At 44.4% G+C, this 18,973-nt stretch overlaps 1 long non-coding RNA gene across 2 annotated transcripts; it reads right to left on the minus strand.

Moving 5' to 3' along the window:
* Nucleotides 1-15,463: 15,463 nt before the first annotated feature.
* On the minus strand, nt 15,464-17,821 carry LOC117508427. 2 transcript variants are annotated; one of them, XR_004560089.1, is made up of 2 exons: nt 16,865-17,821; nt 15,464-16,260 (listed from the first exon to the last, which is right to left on the minus strand). It is a non-coding gene; the product is annotated as an uncharacterized LOC117508427 (long non-coding RNA). The 2 variants fall into 2 exon arrangements; XR_004560088.1 differs by having other exon boundaries at nt 15,464-16,332.
* Nucleotides 17,822-18,973: the final 1,152 nt, after the last annotated feature.

Genomic DNA, 18,973 nt, shown 5'->3' on the forward strand with positions numbered 1-18,973 from the left:
TAAGCTGCGTTCACATGCATACAAACAAAACAAACATGTTTAAATATATTTATGTCTATATATATACTTGCAGTTGTTTAATATGATATGTACATGGTGGTCACAGGTGGCATTTAAATTTTAAGAGTGGTTGAGGGGGATGGGGGTGGTACTTTTTACCCTGACTGAGGGTCAAAAGTCAGAAATTCTAAATGACTTTATATCTACTTGTAACGAATGTTATTAAAAATCATATATATTTTGTTGTCATTAAAACACTAGCAATAATATTACAGTGAAAAAAGCAGCAAGGTTAATGACCACAATGGCAAGACATACTTCAGATTTATATCTTAATACATAAGGATTTTTTATCCAGGCATGTATGGGTTCATTAGGGCTTTTAATCAGCTTGAATACAACTTATAAGGCCTCATTTATAAAAATCCATCACGAATTATGATGACAGGAAAAAACATCACAGTAAATGAACAGAATGGCATATTTTTTCCCCAAATTTCCACACTTTACATAAAACATTTTTTTTCTACCCAGGCATGTATGAGTTCATTAGAAAGAGAAATTAAATGGCTTTAAAACAAGCCTACTTTTATTAAAATCTGTTAACAAATAGCAATAGAGAGAGAAAAGTAACACAGTTTGTCATAATTTCCCCAAATTTCTTCACCCACACATGCATAGGTTCATTGGAAAGAGTTTTCAACAGGCTTTAAAACAATCCTACATTTATTAAAATCCGCTAAGAAATAGCGACGCTAGTGTGAAAAAAGCAGTTTATTATTTATGCTCTGCACATCTCCACCCTTAGCAATGGCGCCGCCCTGTCCTGAGCGACACTAATTGATTGAGGCCCACACGTCCATTAAAGGTGGGCGATATCGGGAATTTTGGTACTGATCCTATACCAAGTAAATACAGGCCCAGTATCACCGATATCGATACCGATACTTTTTCATATTTAAGCTTCATAGATCAAAAGGATCCAAAAGACCTAGGATAGAATTTCGCCAAATATTGTGCATGACAACAAAATACTTTATTATCACAGTCAACATTTTTGTTTAAAAAATATCACTCAACACAACTTAAAACAAAATCTCCTGAGGTAGAGGGCTGACTCGAGAAGAGCGCTGAGTGGGCGGCCAGGCTGGGCCTACCTGCATGGCTGTTGGCTGGCGCCACTGAGCCACGTGATGGCACAACAACAAAAGACCGGGAGGGTGCACTGCTCTGTGTTGTGTGACACAGCGCAGCGCTGCTCTTGCAGACAGAGAGTAGCCTTTGATGAATCTGCGTGCGCAGCAGTCAGTGCATGCGGGAGATAAAAAAAGCTTGAGTATTGATCTTTTTACATGAGAATCGTTCAATATCAATACCAGTGTTGGTATTGATATTATCAATATTAGGATCGATCTGCCCACCTCTAACGTCCATTCCAGGTCTGTACTTCCATGGTTTGGACACCCTGCTCAGCGTGCCGCTCTCGTTGGAGTGACAACACACAGAATGTGTCTCTTCCCAGACAGATCTCTTTCAGTGCAGCTTCTTGTTCTGACTTTAACGCAAAGTTAACACCCAAGTCTTTCATCACCAACTGTAAATGGTAATCAACCCATTCCAGTTGTATCTTTCTGAACTCTTCCACATCAACTCCATCATGTCAGTGTGTACAATGTGCTTGACCAATAACAGGTGAAGGTGCTCATAAACTTTAAGTTTCTTAAATATTTATTATGGCCACTCTTAAAACTTCAGTTCTCTTTATAATTTTATTACTGCTAAATTTTAGAATTGGTCTAGATGAGATATACTCATTGTTATTACTCATTATATATTATATTATTATTATAGATTATACACCAAGCTGACCTGAAATGAACCATTGTACATTAAATTGACTTTATTGACGAGTCTTACCCGTTTGAAAAGTGACTAAAGCTCGGCGATGTTTTCATCGGCCAACAATGGCCACCAGAGGGCGCTCAGTGTAAAGTCCGTGGCAACCCATACAGCTGGTAGTGCAGCTGACTGAAACTTCATAAATATTCATTTATTGACCTGAACCAGAGATGGGATGAAGTCACTGTCAAGTCATACTCAAGTCATCAATCTGCAAGTCCCAAGTCAAGCAAGTCAGCTTGCAAACAATAGGTGGTCTTTATGACTTGAGACTTGCTGATTCATGACTTGAGAGTGACTTGACGGTGACTTTGTCCCCCCACTGAAATGAACCTTTGGACTAGTGAATCCTCAGACTAGTGGGATGTTCTCGGCCAAAACAGCTGGCGTGCCAAAAATTCTGACGTCAGTGACAGCAATCTATAGCGGCTTTCCTTGCTGAGGAGTTGGCAACACTGCTTTGGAGCTACTTTACATTGCGTGTTCTCTGTAGTGGTCAGCTAACTAGCAAAGCTAATATTTTCATTTGCAGGTTAGCTTTCAGATTACTCTGAAAACCATTAGCAGACCAATTAGCTTTCATTAAATTTAGTTCAGCTCTCGGTCAGTAAACATTTAAAATAAAGTTTAACATTCAGAAATGTTTCTAATCCCTAAATGAATTTGTTTATTCATTCATTAGTTTTTGTTGGAACTTATACAGTATTAAGACAAAAATTAAATTAACACATCATGCGAAGGCAACAAGCATCATCCAAAGATGATAGAGGACCAGGAGAATAAAATTAGTTTCCATGTGTTCTCTTTCTCTCGTTTTATAAGTACACTAATGACTGCTTGTTTGTGTGAACAAATCATGAAATCCCCCATTTAAAATCTTTTAAGTAGAAAAGTGGCTCTTATTTGTGGATGTTTTGAAATCACAGACCTCCACATTCAGTCTGTCATTCAGCTATGATTAATTGCAAATGTTGGTTTCGGGGTGAATGTCACACTGTAGCCACTGTCAAAGTGTCACTCAGTCATGCTGTTTTTGCCATTGTGTACTGCAGGCTAAATGACGGGAACCTTCTCACATGGGTGGTACGTCAACCTTTCTGTGGACTGCTGTTGTCGCCTCTATTGTTTGAATGTTTGCAGATTTGCGGCACATTGTGCGGTATGAAAATTTACATTTTATTTTTAGCAGCTGGATGGCATGTTATGTCACCTGACAGGCTGTGGCATATGCAAGTCCACCCCTGGAGCTCATTCCCTCTTCTCTGGCCTTATCTCCATCTCCCACTTGTTTCACAGCCTCAGTCATCATCCTGCTGCTTTATGCAGCTGCTCTATGACCTACATCATAAAGGCCATTTTGTTGTGTGCACAACTAAACTGAATCAGCCTCCTGTGTGCGTGTTCTTCCCCGGTGGCTGTCCTGTGCACGAACGATAGCGCAAGGGCCTCCTGCGTACGGGCCCCTCACCGGGCTCGCCACCGTTTGTGTCTGGAGGTCCTGAGTGACCCTGATGTGTCGCTGAAGCTTTTGAAGAATGAAGAGAACCCAGGCGGACCTCTGTGACTCACACAAACCCCAGAACCCCTCCACAGGTTCACCCCTGTGACCACCAGACCCCCGCCTACATTTGTAACATTTTTCCTTCAGAGCACATAATGGATTTCATTTTACATTTACATTTTGCGTGACATCATCTTTACGCCTTCAGGCTCTGCAAAGGTTTCTGCAAATACATACAAATGTAAAAAGTTTTCAGTGTGATTCATAGTTGGTGTGAAGGGCAAATTAAAAAAAAATCTAATTACATTCATGAAAGCACTGAAGAAAAAGCATGAGGGAATAGCAGGCCACAGGGCTTCAACCTTTTAAAAAGTCATAGGACTGCACTCTAACATGACATCTTCAGTGACAAAACTTCACACCAGCTACCTGAATGAGTGTGTGAGCGATTACAACCCCTGGCAAAAATTATGGAATCACCGGCCTCAGAGGATGTTCATTCAGTTGTTTAATTTTGTAAAAAAAAACAAAAGCAGCTCACAGACATGACACAAAACTAAAGTCATTTCAAATGGCAACTTTCTGGCTTTAAGAAACACTATAAGAAATCAAGAAAAAAAAGATTGTGGCAGTCAGTAACGGTTACTTTTTTAGACCAAGCAGAGGAAAAAAATATGGAATCACTCAATTCTGAGGAAAAAATTATGGAATCACCCTGTAAATTTTCATCCCCAAAACTAACACCTGCATCATATCAGATCTGCTCGTTAGTCTGCATCTAAAAAGGAGTGAACACACCTTGGAGAGCTGTTGCACCAAGTGGACTGACATGAATCATGGCTCCAACACGAGAGATGTCAATTGAAACAAAGGAGAGGATTATCAAACTCTTAAAAGAGAGTAAATCATCACGCAATGTTGCAAAAGATGTTGGTTGTTCACAGTCAGCTGTGTCTAAACTCTGGACCAAATACAAACAACATGGGAAGGTTGTTAAAGGCAAACATACTGGTACACCAAGGAAGACAAAGCGTCAAGACAGAAAACTTAAAGCAATATGTCTCAAAAATCGAAAAATGTACAACAAATGAGGAACGAATGGGAGGAAACTGGAGTCAACGTCTGTGACCGAACTGTAAGAAACCGCCTAAAGGAAATGGGATTTACATACAGAAAAGCTAAACGAAAGGCATCATTAACACCTAAACAGAAAAAACAAGGTTACAATGGGCTAAGGAAAAGCAATTGTGGACTGTGGATGACTGGATGAAAGTCATATTCAGTGATGAATCTCGAATCTGCATTGGGCAAGGTGATGATGCTGGAACTTTTGTTTGGTGCCTTTCCAATGAGATTTATAAAGATGACTGCCTGAAGAGAACATGTAAATTTCCACAGTCATTGATGATATGGGGCTGCATGTCAGGTAAAGGCACTGGGGAGATGGCTGTCATTACATCATCAATAAATGCACAAGTTTATGTTGATATTTTGGACAATTGAAAGGATGTTTGGGGATGATGAAATCATTTTTCAAGATGATAATGCATCTTGCCATAGAGCAAAAACTGCAAAAACATTCCTTGCAAAAAGACACATAGGGTCAATGTCAATGAGCAGATCTGATTTGATGCAGGTGTTAATTTGGGGTATGAAAATTTACAGGGTGATTCCATTATTTTTTCCTCAGAATTGAGTGATTCCATATTTTTTTCCTCTGCTTGGTCTAAAAAGTAACCGTTACTGACTGCCACAATCTTTTTTTCTTGATTTCTTATAGTGTTTCTTAAAGCCAGAAAGTTGCCATTTGAAATGACTTTAGTTTTGTGTCATGTCTGTGATCTGCTTTTTTTCTACAAAATTAAACAACTGAATGAACATCCTCCGAGGCCGGTGATTCCATAATTTTTGCCAGGGGTTGTAAAAGGGGCCTCTCTTAATTTTTTGGTATGTGTCATTCTAAGTGTTAAATAAAACTATTTTTTTACAGTTATTATCAAAATTTGTATTTTCTATTAATAATTATCGCACTAAACATATTCGCTAAAAATAAATCACCACTTGGGGCGTTGCATTCAAACCGATGTCGCCGACCAAACGGTCCCCTCTAAAAATTGGTCCGTCCTGCCTTCACTGCGTATGTGTCTGAGACCGACTGTGACTCTCTACACCCAAAGCGATCAAAGGAAATAATGTGATTATTAACCACCAGATGAGAAATTAAAACCTCAAATCATTCTAAAGTTAGTTTTAAGCAGAACAGAGGCAATAATCGCCTCATTTCACTACGGACGCTCTGAAATGACGTTATGTGCAGTAGCACGTCAGACTCAGATGTGCTGATGTGGCGCTCTGATCGCTCCTCCGTCTTATGATGAAATAATGCTGAATTTATGTGTAAATGATTGTTGTACAAAAGCTTCAGATATCGGTCGCTGAGATAGACGATGACTGGAGTGCAGTTTGAAGCAGAAACGAGGCAATAATCAGTGAAGGCAGGGCAGACTGATTTTTAGGGGGGGACTGTTCGGTCAGCGACACCGGTAATGTGACATGAGCATATGGGGCAATGTGTTTACAACACAGCAGGAAGCCATAAGCTCTTCACCTCTTTGACTTCTTACATGGACCCCAAACAGAGTAATTTAGCATTTTTTTAGATTTTTATTTTTGTCTTGGGGAATCATGGGATTTATTTTCATCATGGGAAGAGTCAACTGATGGCTGTGATAAATGGTGATGTGACGTGAATGAATGAGGTGCTTTGACTCTTTCAACTTTTAGAATAAGTTAATTTTCTTGTTGTGGAACAAAACGCTGGCGTTCTCTAGCTCAGGCTGAAAACACAGAGGGACTTCTTTTAAAATGCTGCGTTTCCTCAGCCACGACAAGGAACTATTTTCATATGTCATCATCCAAAATCGGGATGCTTTAAGTGGGTTTTTTACCAAACTTTAAGCACTGAACAAAAGTGGATGTTGAATCTTCAGCAGACGTTTACAGTATGAGTACTACTTCTGTAGGGTAATGAGTCCCTACAGAAATTTAATGTCGCCAACAATGTGTTGTGTGGGCCGCCAGAAGAGGAGGTACTGCTGGCCCACCACCAGAGGGCGCCCTGTCTGGAGTGCGGGCTCCAGGCACCAGAGGGCGCAGCCGCATCACAGGAGCAGCCAGGGTGACAGCTGTCATGCATCACCTGCAACAGCTGTTACCAATCATCCGATCAGCAGGAGTACTTCAGCAGGACGACGTCTCCATCTCTTTGCCGAGATATCGTTCTACCTGGAAGGTAACGTACTCAGCTGACTGTTTGACAGTGATCTTTTGTGACTTTTGTGCGTTGTTAGTTGACTCCTTTTCCAACGAGAGGTGGAGGTAGTTTTCCTGCCGTGCGGATTCCTGGGTGCAAACGCGCCCACATTTAATTGTTTTTTTGTTCCTCGCCAGCAGTACCAGGTCCGACACGTGGAGGCAGTGGCCACCTGGGAATTCGGGACTTGGTGGCTCCAGTATTCCCGGGGTCTGGTGGCGGAGGAAATCGTGTGGTTCCGGTTATGCTTTGGACAGACGTCTCCTATCTTCGAGCCTGCCCACACGACACCTTTTGTGAATTGACTTTTGTCTATTGTTGTAATCTGTTGTATTTGTTGTGCCCATTCACAACAGTAAAGTGTTGTTATTTGACCTACTCCATTGTCCGTTCATTTGCGCCCCCTGTTGTGGGTCCGTGTACCTACACTTTCCCAACCGACTGTTGAACGGCCAATGGAAGAGCAGGGCGCACAGGCGTCTGCAGGAGGAATGGTCGGTGAGTTGCAGCGAATCCTCACCGCTTTTACTGCTCGGATGGATCTGATGACCGAGCAGAACGTCCTCCTTAACCGCAGGGTGGAGGCTCTCGCCGCGCAGGTGGAGGCGCGCCCTCAGGGCGCTGCTGCGGCTCCCCCTCCTGTCGATCCTGTGCGCAACAGTGATGTTCCACAGGTCGTTCAATGACCCCTCCCACCTTCCCCTGAAGCATACATAAGCCCTCCAGAGCCGTACGGGGGTTGTGTGGAGACATGCGCGGACTTTCTTATGCAGTGTTCGCTCGTCTTCGCACAACGACCCGTCATGTACGCGACTGATGCTAGCAAGATAGCTTATGTGATTAATCTGCTTCGCGGCAAGGCACTCGCTTGGGCTACAGCGCTCTGGGAGCAAAATTCACGGCTCCTTCTGACATATGATGGGTTTGTGAGGGAGTTCAGAACAGTGTTCGATCACCCAAATAGAGGAGAGACCGCTTCAGCCGTGCTGCTGTCAATGAGACAGGGGTGCCGGAGCGCAGCTGCTTATGCAGTCGGCTTCCGCATCGCGGCTGCGAGGTCCGGCTGGAATAGCACTGCCCTCCGCGCCGCCTTTGTAAACGGACTATGGTTGGTCCTGAAGGAGCACCTGGTGGCTAAGGACGAACCGCGGGATTTGGACGGGCTTATTGATCTCGTTATACGATTAGACAATCGGTTAGAGGAACGCCGTCGGGAGCGAGGCGAAGGACGTGACCGGATACGCGCCGCCCCTCTCCCTTCCGGGTTCGAAAAGGGGCCACCCTCCCCACGCTCCACAGCCGCAGCGCTTTGTGGGGCAACAGCTCCCCCTGTTGACGTTGTTAGGGAAACGCACAGGGCCAAAATGGGGAGGCTGATCCGTGGAGAGTGTTTTCTCTGCAGCTCAACAGAGCACACACAGAGAGACTGCCCCAAACGGCCAAAACGTCAACACTCGCCCTTAGAGACTGGGCTAAGGGGGGGTCAAGACATTCAAGTGAGACACACACAAATTGCCACACGACTCCCAGTCACAATCCTGAGCGGGGATTTAACCCTTCAAGCCCGAGCACTGGTGGACACGGGGTCAGAAGGGAATCTGCTAGACAGCAGATGGGCAAAGGAGGTAGGGCTCCCTCTGGTGGCGCTTCCTTCGCCATTGCAGGTGCGGGCACTAGATGGCACCCTCCTCCCTTTACTCACACACAAGACACAACCAGTAACTCTGGTGGTGTCTGGAAACCACCGGGAGGAGATTGAGTTTTTTGTAACTCCTTCTACCTCCCGCGTGATTTTGGGCATCCCATGGATGTTAAAGCACAATCCCCGGATCGATTGGCCGTCTGGGGTGGTGGTTCAGTGGAGCGAAACCTGCCATCGGGTGTGTTTAGGATCCTCGGTTCCTCCTGGTTCCCAGGCTAAGGAGGAGGTCAAAGTCCCTCCCAAATCTGACGGCAGTGCCGGTTGAGTACCACGATCTTGCTGACGTCTTCAGCAAGGATCTGGCACTCACCCTTCCCCCGCACCGTCCGTACGATTGTGCCATTGATTTGGTTCCAGGCGCTGAGTTCCCGTCCAGCAGGCTGTACAACCTCTCACGACCTGAGCGCGAATCAATGGAGACCTACATCCGGGACTCATTAGCTGCCGAGCTGATCCGGAACTCCACCTCCCCTATGGGGGCAGGTTTCTTTTTTGTGGGCAAGAAAGATGGCGGACTTCATCCATGTATTGATTACAGGGGGCTGAATGAGATTACGGTTCGCAACTGATACCCGTTGCCATTATTAGATTCCGTGTTCACCCCCCTGCATGGAGCCAAAATCTTTACTAAGCTGGATCTTAGAAATGCGTATCACCTGGTTCGGATCCGGAAGGGAGACGAATGGAAGACGGCATTCAACACCCCATTAGGTCACTTTGAGTACCTGGTCATGCCGTTCGGCCTCACAAACGCCCCCGCGACATTCCAAGCATTAGTTAATGATGTCTTGCGGGATTTCCTGCACCGATTCATCTTCGTATATCTAGACGATATACTCATCTTTTCCCCGGATCCTGAGACTCATGTCCGGCATGTACGTCAGGTCCTGCAGCGGTTGTTGGAGAACCGGCTGTTTGTGAAGGGCGAGAAGTGTGAGTTTCACCGCACATCTTTGTCCTTCCTGGGGTTTATCATCTCCCCCAACTCCGTCGCTCCTGATCTGGCCAAGGTTGCGGCGGTGAGAGACTGGCCCCAACCCACTAGCCGTAGGAAGCTGCAACAGTTCCTCGGCTTTGCAAATTTCTACAGGAGGTTCATTAAGGGCTACAGTCAGGTAGTTAGCCCCCTGACAGCCCTGACCTCACCAAAAGTCCCCTTCACCTGGTCGGATCGTTGCGATGCCGCGTTCAAGGAGTTGAAACGGCGCTTCTCGTCTGCACCCGTTCTGGTGCAGCCCGATCCTAGTCGCCAGTTAGTGGTTGAAGTGGACGCCTCGGACTCAGGGATAGGAGCTGTGCTTTCCCAGAGCGGGAAGACCGATAAGGTCCTTCACCCGTGTGCCTATTTTTCCCGCAGGTTGACCCCGGCCGAACGGAACTATGACGTCGGCAATCGAGAACTCCTTGCGGTGAAAGAGGCTCTTGAAGAGTGGAGACATCTGTTGGAGGGAACGTCCGTGCCATTCACGGTTTTCACTGACCACCGGAACCTGGAGTATATCAGGACCGCCAAGCGGCTGAACCCCAGGCAAGCCCGCTGGTCACTGTTCTTCGGCCGTTTTGACTTCCGGATCACCTACCGTCCCGGGACCAAAAACCAGAGATCGGATGCCTTGTCCCGGGTACATGAAGATGAAGTCAAAGCGGAGTTGTCGGATCCACCGGAGCCCATCATCCCGGAGTCCACTATCGTGGCCACCCTCACCTGGGACGTAGAGAGAACCATCCGGGAGGCCCTGGCACGAAGCCCGGACCCCGGAACTGGGCCGAAGAACAAACTATACGTCCCATCAGAAGCTAGGGCTGCAGTCCTGGACTTCTGTCACGGCTCCAAGCTCTCCTGTCATCCAGGGGTGCGAAGAACCGTGGCAGTTGTCCGGCAGCGCTTCTGGTGGGCGTCCCTAGAGGCCGACGTCCGGGATTATATCCAGGCCTGCACCACCTGCGCCAGGGGCAAGGCTGACCATCGCAGGGCATCAGGACTACTCCAGCCGCTGCCTGTGCCTCATCGCCCCTGGTCCCACATCGGTCTGGATTTCGTCACGGGCCTCCCGCCGTCCCAGGGTAACACCACCATCCTCACGATAGTGGACCGATTCTCCAAGGCGGCCCACTTCGTGGCCCTCCCGAAGCTCCCAACAGCCCAGGAGACAGCGGACCTCCTGGTCCACCACGTCGTCCGGCTGCGTGGGATTCCAACAGGGGGGCCACGGTGAGTCTCTCGTCCGGGTACCACCCTCAGACCAACGGGCAAGCAGAACGGGTAAACCAGGAGGTGGAACAGGCCTTGCGCTGCGTGACTGCCGCACACCCGGCGGCCTGGAGTACCCATTTGGCCTGGATCGAGTACGCCCATAACAGCCAGGTGTCTTCAGCCACCGGCCTCTCCCCTTTTGAGGTGTGTCTGGGGTATCAGCCCCCGTTGTTTCCGGTGGTTGAGGGAGAGGTCGGTGTGCCCTCGGTCCAGGCCCACCTACGGAAGTGCCGTCGGGTGTGGCGTGCCGCCCGTTCTGCTTTGCTAAAGGCCCGGGCGAGGGCAAAAGCCCATGCAGACCGTCGGCGGACCCCGGCCCCTGCGTATCGGCCAGGGCAGGAGGTGTGGTTATCCACCCTCAGAGTGGACTCCCCCAAGCTACAGGACCGTTACATCGGCCCTTTCAAGATCCGTAAGGTCATCAGTCCAGCCGCAGTGAGGCTTCAGCTTCCGACCTCACTGCGGATCCATCCTGTGTTTCATGTGTCCCGAATCAAACCACATCACACCTCACCCCTCTGTACCCCGGGTCCGGCGCCGCCTCCTGCCCGGATCATCGATGGAGAGCCGGCTTGGACTATACGCCGGTTCTTGGATGTCCGTAGGATGGGCCGGGGCTTCCAGTATTTGGTGGACTGGGAGGGGTACGGTCCCGAAGAACGCTCCTGGGTGAAGAGGAGCTTCATCCTGGACCCGGCCCTCCTGGCCGATTTCTACCGCCGCCACCCGGACAAGCCAGGAGGCGCCTGTTGAGGGGGGGGTCCTGTTGTGTGGGTCGCCAGAAGAGGAGGTACTGCTGGCCCACCACCAGAAGGCGCCCTGTCTGGAGTGCGGGCTCCAGGCACCAGAGGGCGCAGCCGCCTCACAGGAGCAGCCAGGGTGACAGCTGTCACGCATCACCTGCAACAGCTCTTACCAATCATCCGATCAGCAGGAGTACATCAGCAGGACGACGTCTCCATCTCTTTGCCGAGATATCGTTCTACCTGGAAGGTAACGTACTCAGCTGACTGTTTGACAGTGATCTTTTGTGACTTTTGTGCGTTGTTAGTTGACTCCTTTTCCAACGAGAGGTGGAGGTAGTTTTCCTGCCGTGCGGATTCCTGGGTGCAAACGCGCCCACATTTAATTGTTTTTTTGTTCCTCGCCAGCAGTACCAGGTCCGACACGCGGAGGCAGTGGCCACCTGGGAATTCGGGACTTGGCGGCTCCAGTATTCCCGGGGTCTGGTGGCGGAGGAAATCGTGTGGTTCCGGTTCTGCTTTGGACAGACGTCTCCTATCTTCGAGCCTGCCCACACGACACCTTTTGTGAATTGACTTTTGTCTATTGTTGTAATCTGTTGTATTTGTTGTGCCCATTCACAACAGTAAAGTGTTGTTATTTGACCTACTCCATTGTCCGTTCATTTGCGCCCCCTGTTGTGGGTCCGTGTACCTACACTTTCCCAACACAATGAATGTTGTACGTGTTAATAAAACGCATGCCAATGTTAATAACTACATAACACAATGAAGGTTTGGAAAAAAAAAAGGAGCTTGATTCCTAATATAGGCTCTCCAAATTTCATCTTAAACAATTTGTGAGAAAAGGTAATTCCCTCATGACATTGTCAAAGGTGTATACTTAGAGGAATGACTGCTAACAAAGCTTTTAATATGATTAAAGTTGTACAAAAGTGAACGTTTTTTACATTAAGTATACAGTCTGTACACAGACTCTGGTAACACTCTGGAAGGTTCGTTTAGAACAGTGTAATGTTTATAACTGTTGACGCACAAAATCATTTCTTGCAATAAAGAAAAAGTCAAAGTATAAGACAAAAAAAATCAAGAATCACTGTTGATGGTGGAGTGTACGTTTATTGCCACATTAGGGACATTTGTCTCAGGTGCAGTACTGATAAAGGATAAAAACAGAAACATGTACCATACACAGATTACATTGTTAACACCTGAGGCGCTCGTTAGAGGGTCTGGAGTTACGGAGGCACAGAGACAGCTGTCCGGGTGGGGAGTATTTTATTCGTAGGATACTTCTTGTTATATGTAAATTCTCAGCCAATCAGAAAGTCACTACCCAACACGTCATTCACGCCATTAGCATACAATTAACATACCAATGCACATGCAGCGAAACGTCAATCACTGGCCACCACTTCAAGTTGGACCAGTGCAATGCATTCTGGGTAAAATGTACTGGTCCATAAATGTGTCCTGATTCCTGCAGATTGCAATGGTCCATGCTACTGCTGTGGTGAACATGTTGAAGTTTCTCAGAGCTTGTTAAAATTATGTCTGTAGGTGTTTTTGGTGTCTAAATTCTGAAACATGACACCATAAGTGAGTCATTGGGTGGATTATGAACTTCAAAATGCTGAGCTTCCCGCTGGTGGAGTGTAGTGATGTAGAAATTTCTCCTGCTTGTTCACCACAAAATGACTTAAAGGAGACCTGCATTGAAAAAAATGCAGTCAGATTTTTTGAACAAAAAATGACTTACATTTACACGAGATCCTTCTGAATGTAGTAAAGTAAATCTGCAAGCCCAGATCTGTCATTCAACGGAGAAATCATCATTTGAAAATGACAAATTTACAGCTAACATTTAGCCCTCCGCAAATTGTCCCTCTCATCATGGACGCTGCCGAGACATCACGGACAAGACCCTCTCCCAGCATGCATTGCGCCAATTGTAATTTGTGGATTTATGTCAGTTTGCATCTGCACCTTTTTCTTGTCTTATACGGAAGGATCTACTTTTTTTTAAAACTTCATATTGTCTTGCGGCACGTTTGGTGAGTACACATTTCTTTTATTTGTGCTTGGAAATTATTTTGGGGGACTTTTTCATACGCCCGTTTGATTGAGTGGTGTTGCAATGAAAATCTACTGTCTTTAGCCTCCAGTACCATCGCGGGATATGGAGGCGAGACCCGCAAAGAATCCCAGTCATTAAAAATATATAAACCTCTCTCAGCGTCCATGGAGCTCTGGGGCTCCGATTGCCGAGACGTGCGGTGCTGTGGATTTTGCCGCAAGAGCAACAGCTGTACTGGCCGCTTCACATTAAAACAGTGAGCGTAGCGGAGGCAGAGAGCGGGAGAGGAAGAACGGCGCCCGCTGTCGATGTCGTTGCTGATCTGAGCACACAGATCTGTATCTCACATTCATTGCAGCTTACTTTTGGATGTTGAAACCAGGACGTGTATAAGTAACATTACTAACAGATAAAATCAATTTCAATGCGGGATCGGACTGAAGGCGGGAGCGCGTCGTCTTGTCCCTGACGTCATGGAAATGATACGGCTGTACAAACTGTTTTCACAGAGGGCTAAATTTTAGCTGCAAATTTGTCATTTTTAAACAAAGATTTCTCCGCTGAATTACAAATTTGGGCTTACAGATTTACTTTACTGCATTCACAAGGGTCTTATAAATACATATCAGCTATTTCTTTCTGAAATCTGACCACATTTATTTCAATGCAGGTCTACTTTAATAATTGAATTATTTTTCTGGACTCTAACTTGTTCTGTGTTTCAGTCTTCAAACAAATGTATCACTCCAATAAATAATGTTTTTTATAGAGTGATAAAGTTATTTAAACTAACGTATCACTCCATAAAACAAATTATACAATTATTTAGAGTGATACGTTAATTTAATTAACTTTAAGCTAATGTATCACTCCATGAAAGAAATTGAAACTTTATATGGAGTGATACATTAGTTTAAATAACTTTGTGTTTTCATAGTGTTTTTTTATGGAGTGATACCTTAGTGTAAAGTTGTTTAATCTAAGGTATCACTCCATAAAACAAATTAATTTTATGGAATGAGTCAGTTTGAAGATTGAAACGCACAAAAAGCCAGACTCAATTATTAAATTGTCTGCAAACCAGAGAAATTTCTGGGATTATTCCACCATCACTATACTCCATCAGCAGGAAACTCAGCATTTTGAACCTCATAATTCAACCCAGCAACTCACTTATGGTGTCATGTTGTTTCAGAATTTAGACATCAAAAACATAATTTAATAAGCTCTGAGAAACCTCAACATGTTCACCACAGCAGTAGCATGGACCATTGCAATCTGCAGGAATAAGTACACATTTATGGACCAGTACATTTTACCCAGAAGGCATTGCATTGGTCCAACTGGAAGTGGTGGCCTGTGATTGTTCACATTTTGCTGCATGTGCATTGGTATGATAATCGTATCCTAAAGGTGTGAATGACGTAGTGGGTACTGACTTTCTGACTGGCTGAGAATTTACATACTACAAGAAATATCCTATGAATAAAATATTCTCTTCCAGAAGTTTCATTCCTCTCAGCTTTATGGCAAAGAAACCCCCTAAAATATAAAATGGATGTTTTCCTTTTTTGTGGGTGAGTTTCCAAAAAGATAAACTGTAGACATACAACATTGAACATACAATACTGTACACATACTGTCACTTCATGTTGGAAAACTAACACACACACACAAATACTACATTCTGGCACACATGCTGTTTTTAAAAGGTTTACTGCTAACATTTATCTGTGCACCACAATCTCATACTGGCAAATTTTCTACATCATACCATCGAGCACCTGCTGTCGTCCAAATAAATACAAATTCTTTACAAAACAGAAAACCTGCAGATGGCACTACACACTCAATGTAACAGTTTAGATTAAATACAGCGATGTGTAAACCTGGAGCCGGCTTCACCACCTCAGTCTGTCAGCCTTTAAGAAGACAAACTGAACTCAGAGACAGATGAAAATGGCAGAGTACAGATTTAAAACATGGCTGTATATGATTTATTTGACCAAAGAGAACAACAGATGGATTTATTACTTAGTCTGAAAATAGTGTCACCACTAATTTCACTATAGTAAAAAAAACAAACAATTAAGTTTATGCCTTCCTTCTTTCGATCAATAAGACAAAGAGCCACACACACGTGTGCCAATGAATGGGCATAAACTAAACTATATAATATTTAAGGTGTACATACAGCGTGCAGTGCAACAGACACCAAAGAGTTGCTAAATGTCTTTCTCATGTCCTATGGAACAAAATCTGGACAATGTCTGTCAACTTTGCTAGCAATAGCAATCAATTATTACAATCTGAACTGCAGGACTGGATGAGCAATTCTTCTCTGAGCAATAACGCACAAAACACATCTGAGCTAAACTGTGTGTCAATATACATTGTTACTCTACAGTATTAATATAAAGGGACAAAGTACTTGCAAAGCCACTTGTGCTTCAGAATAACCAGACTACATTTCCTCTGGGAGGAAGGAGAGTCTTTCAAGCTTCTGTCCCATAATGCTAAAATGACCCATGGAAACGGGGGAATGGAGCCTGACGGCGTCTTCGGGGTTATTGTTGTCCAAACTGTTTTTGTGTTGAGACAGTTTGTGTCAAGAAAACCAGTGTTATATTTTACATGTGGTCCTGTTGGCCAGATGCTTTTTGGTCCAGTTCATATTCACAGAAGCAGACGGCAGCGTATGGCTGTCCTCACAGTCTCAGGATGAAGACATCTCTCCAATATTCAGAGGTCATGCGATGAAGCAACTGCCCCTTTCAAGAACAAACCCAGAGAGTCAGGGGTCCACTTCTCATCCATAAAGGCACAGTCCTTGAAATTGTGAACTGTGACAGGTACAGTGTCAAAACAAGAAATGCTGCACAGATAAAAACTAGAATTTCGGTGTGCTGCTTTGCACTTTAACAATGATGAAGTGTTCCTCAAAACCATGTACTGAACCCACTATTAGGCCTTAATCCTGAAGTCACTAATTACATTGAACAAAAATATAAATGCAACACTTTTGTTTTTGCTCCCATTTTTCATGAGCTAAACTCAAAGATCGAAAAAATTTTCACACAAAAGATCTATTTCTCTCAAATATTGTTTCCAAATCTGTCTAAGTGAGCACTTCTCCTTTGCAGAGATCATCCATCCCACCTCACAGGTGTGCATATCAAGATGATTAGACAGCATGATTATTGCACAGGTGTGCCTTAGGCTGGCCACAGTAAAAGGCCACCCTAAAATGTGCATCTTTATCACACATTTCCATAACAAAATAACATGGGTGCCACAATCTTATGTGCAGTAGTGTAGGTCAAAGGTAAATCATAAAAATGGTGCACAATCAAATTTTGGGTGAAATGACTTTACCTTGGTTGCAGATGAACACTATCGAACATCTCTAAAGAGCTGAAAGATAAACCACAGGTGTTATGAGGTGAAGTGGGAGCTGAAGAAACGGCAAAAATACAAGAGGTGTTGAACAGTGACGGAGTGCAGGCAAGAGGGAAGGATTCGACTTGTTTGAGATGAGTTGTCTGGAAAGTGGACAAAATCATACAGCATCAGACTGGGAGCTGCAGTGAACATGGACACTTTCTAGCAGCAAGATTTAAAAAAATAAATAAAAATCAAACTCCTTTAAATGTAATCTTGCTTGTCAGGGCATGTATCAAAAACTTCGAATCAGTCATCAGTGACACTTTGACCTACTTTGCATGATGCAGCACATTAAAACCCTGTGTATGACTGTATAGATCACTGTGAAGTCTATTTATACTCTTTATAACGTATGCTTATGTTGCCATTTAATTCTTTGCATGACTGGCTCATCTCAAACAAGCATATTTGGAAACAAAGAAGATAACAACAAATTTAAGGAGACAGATTGAGAAAATATTAAAGCAGCCAAATGGAGTGTTTGAGGCCATCTAGTGGTAAGGTTTCACACTGCAAGCCATATAATAACTTGCAAGACCATTCTCAAAAAGGGGGCTGGATCATGCAGGACAAATCCAAACGTGCATCAGCTGCTCAGTGGCACACGCTCCTGAGTGCCCACCCCTGTGCAGCTTTGCCAGTGAGATTTATGGAGCATCATAGACTCAGATGTTACTTCTCAATCCCACTTTATCATATTGCTTATACAGGTGTATCTCTAAAAATTACAATATCAAGAAAGTTTGTATTTTTGTCAGTTATTTTAGAAAATGAAAGTTCTATGTACATATAGTTTTATGACTCATTACATAAAAACTAAAATGTTTCAAGCAATTTTATTTATTTTATTTCTGCTAATTACAGCGTACGCAACACAAAAATAGAAAAAAGTCTATCAGAAATATATATATATATATATATATATATATATATATATATATATATATAAATCACATTTGAGTAACTCAGTATTTATGCAGTACAAACACAATAATAATACATTTTATTTGTAATGCACTTTACATTTGACACCAAATCCCAAAGTGCTAAATTAACCTCTCCTTTCTCCATACCACGGGGACGGAGTCCCTCATGGAGTGACATTTGTCTTGCCAGCCATTGCTACTTGTATCAAGTGCGCCGGCAGGTTTCTGACTGATCCTGGGTCCGTTGACTCTCCCCATAGCTCTTGAGGTACAGCGGGTTGCCATTCACCAGCAGCAGTGGAGGAGGGCAGCGATCTTCTGGTATGGCGGACAAACAATGATCTGAAACTGGGGAGGGTGGACCTTCAGTACCCCACATCAGGGTTGTGTAAGGCATGATAAGCTTATGTGACCCAATTGCGATTGTTCTGGTGTGGCGGAATAGGTCCACTGAGCTGTCTTGTTCTAACCACATGAAACGATATTTGATCTCTGCATGCTCCTTGCCAACAGTTGGGGGTGATGCAGAAGGTGTCCAGGCTGAGGTGAGAGCTTGAGTCATGATGTCAGGTGGCGGGTGGTTGAAAATTCTGGTATGCCTAAACATATACAGTAGTGTTCAGAATAATAGTAGTGCTATGTGACTAAACAGATTAATCCAGGTTTTGAGTATATTTCTTATTGTTACATGGGAAACAAGGTACCAGTAGATTCAGTAGATTCTCACAAATCCAACAAGACAAGCATTCATGATATGCACACTCTAAAGGCTATGAAACTGGGCTATTAGTAAAAAAAAAAAGTAGAAAAGGGGTGTTCACAATAATAGTAGCATCTGCTGTTGACGCTACAAACTCAAAACTATTATGTTCAAACTGCTTTTTTAGCAATCCTATGAATCATTAAACTAGTATTTAGTTGTATAACCACAGTTTTTCATGATTTCTTCACATCTGCGAGGCATTAATTTAGTTGGTTTGGAACCAAGATTTTGCTTGTTTACGAGTGTGCTTGGGGTTATTGTCATGTTGAAACACCCATTTCAAGGGCATGTCCTCTTCAGCATAAGGCAACATGACGTCTTCAAGTATTCTGACATATCCAAACTGATCCA

This window comes from Thalassophryne amazonica, chromosome 4 (assembly GCF_902500255.1).
Source record: "Thalassophryne amazonica chromosome 4, fThaAma1.1, whole genome shotgun sequence".
NCBI classification, from domain to species: Eukaryota; Metazoa; Chordata; class Actinopteri; order Batrachoidiformes; family Batrachoididae; genus Thalassophryne; species Thalassophryne amazonica.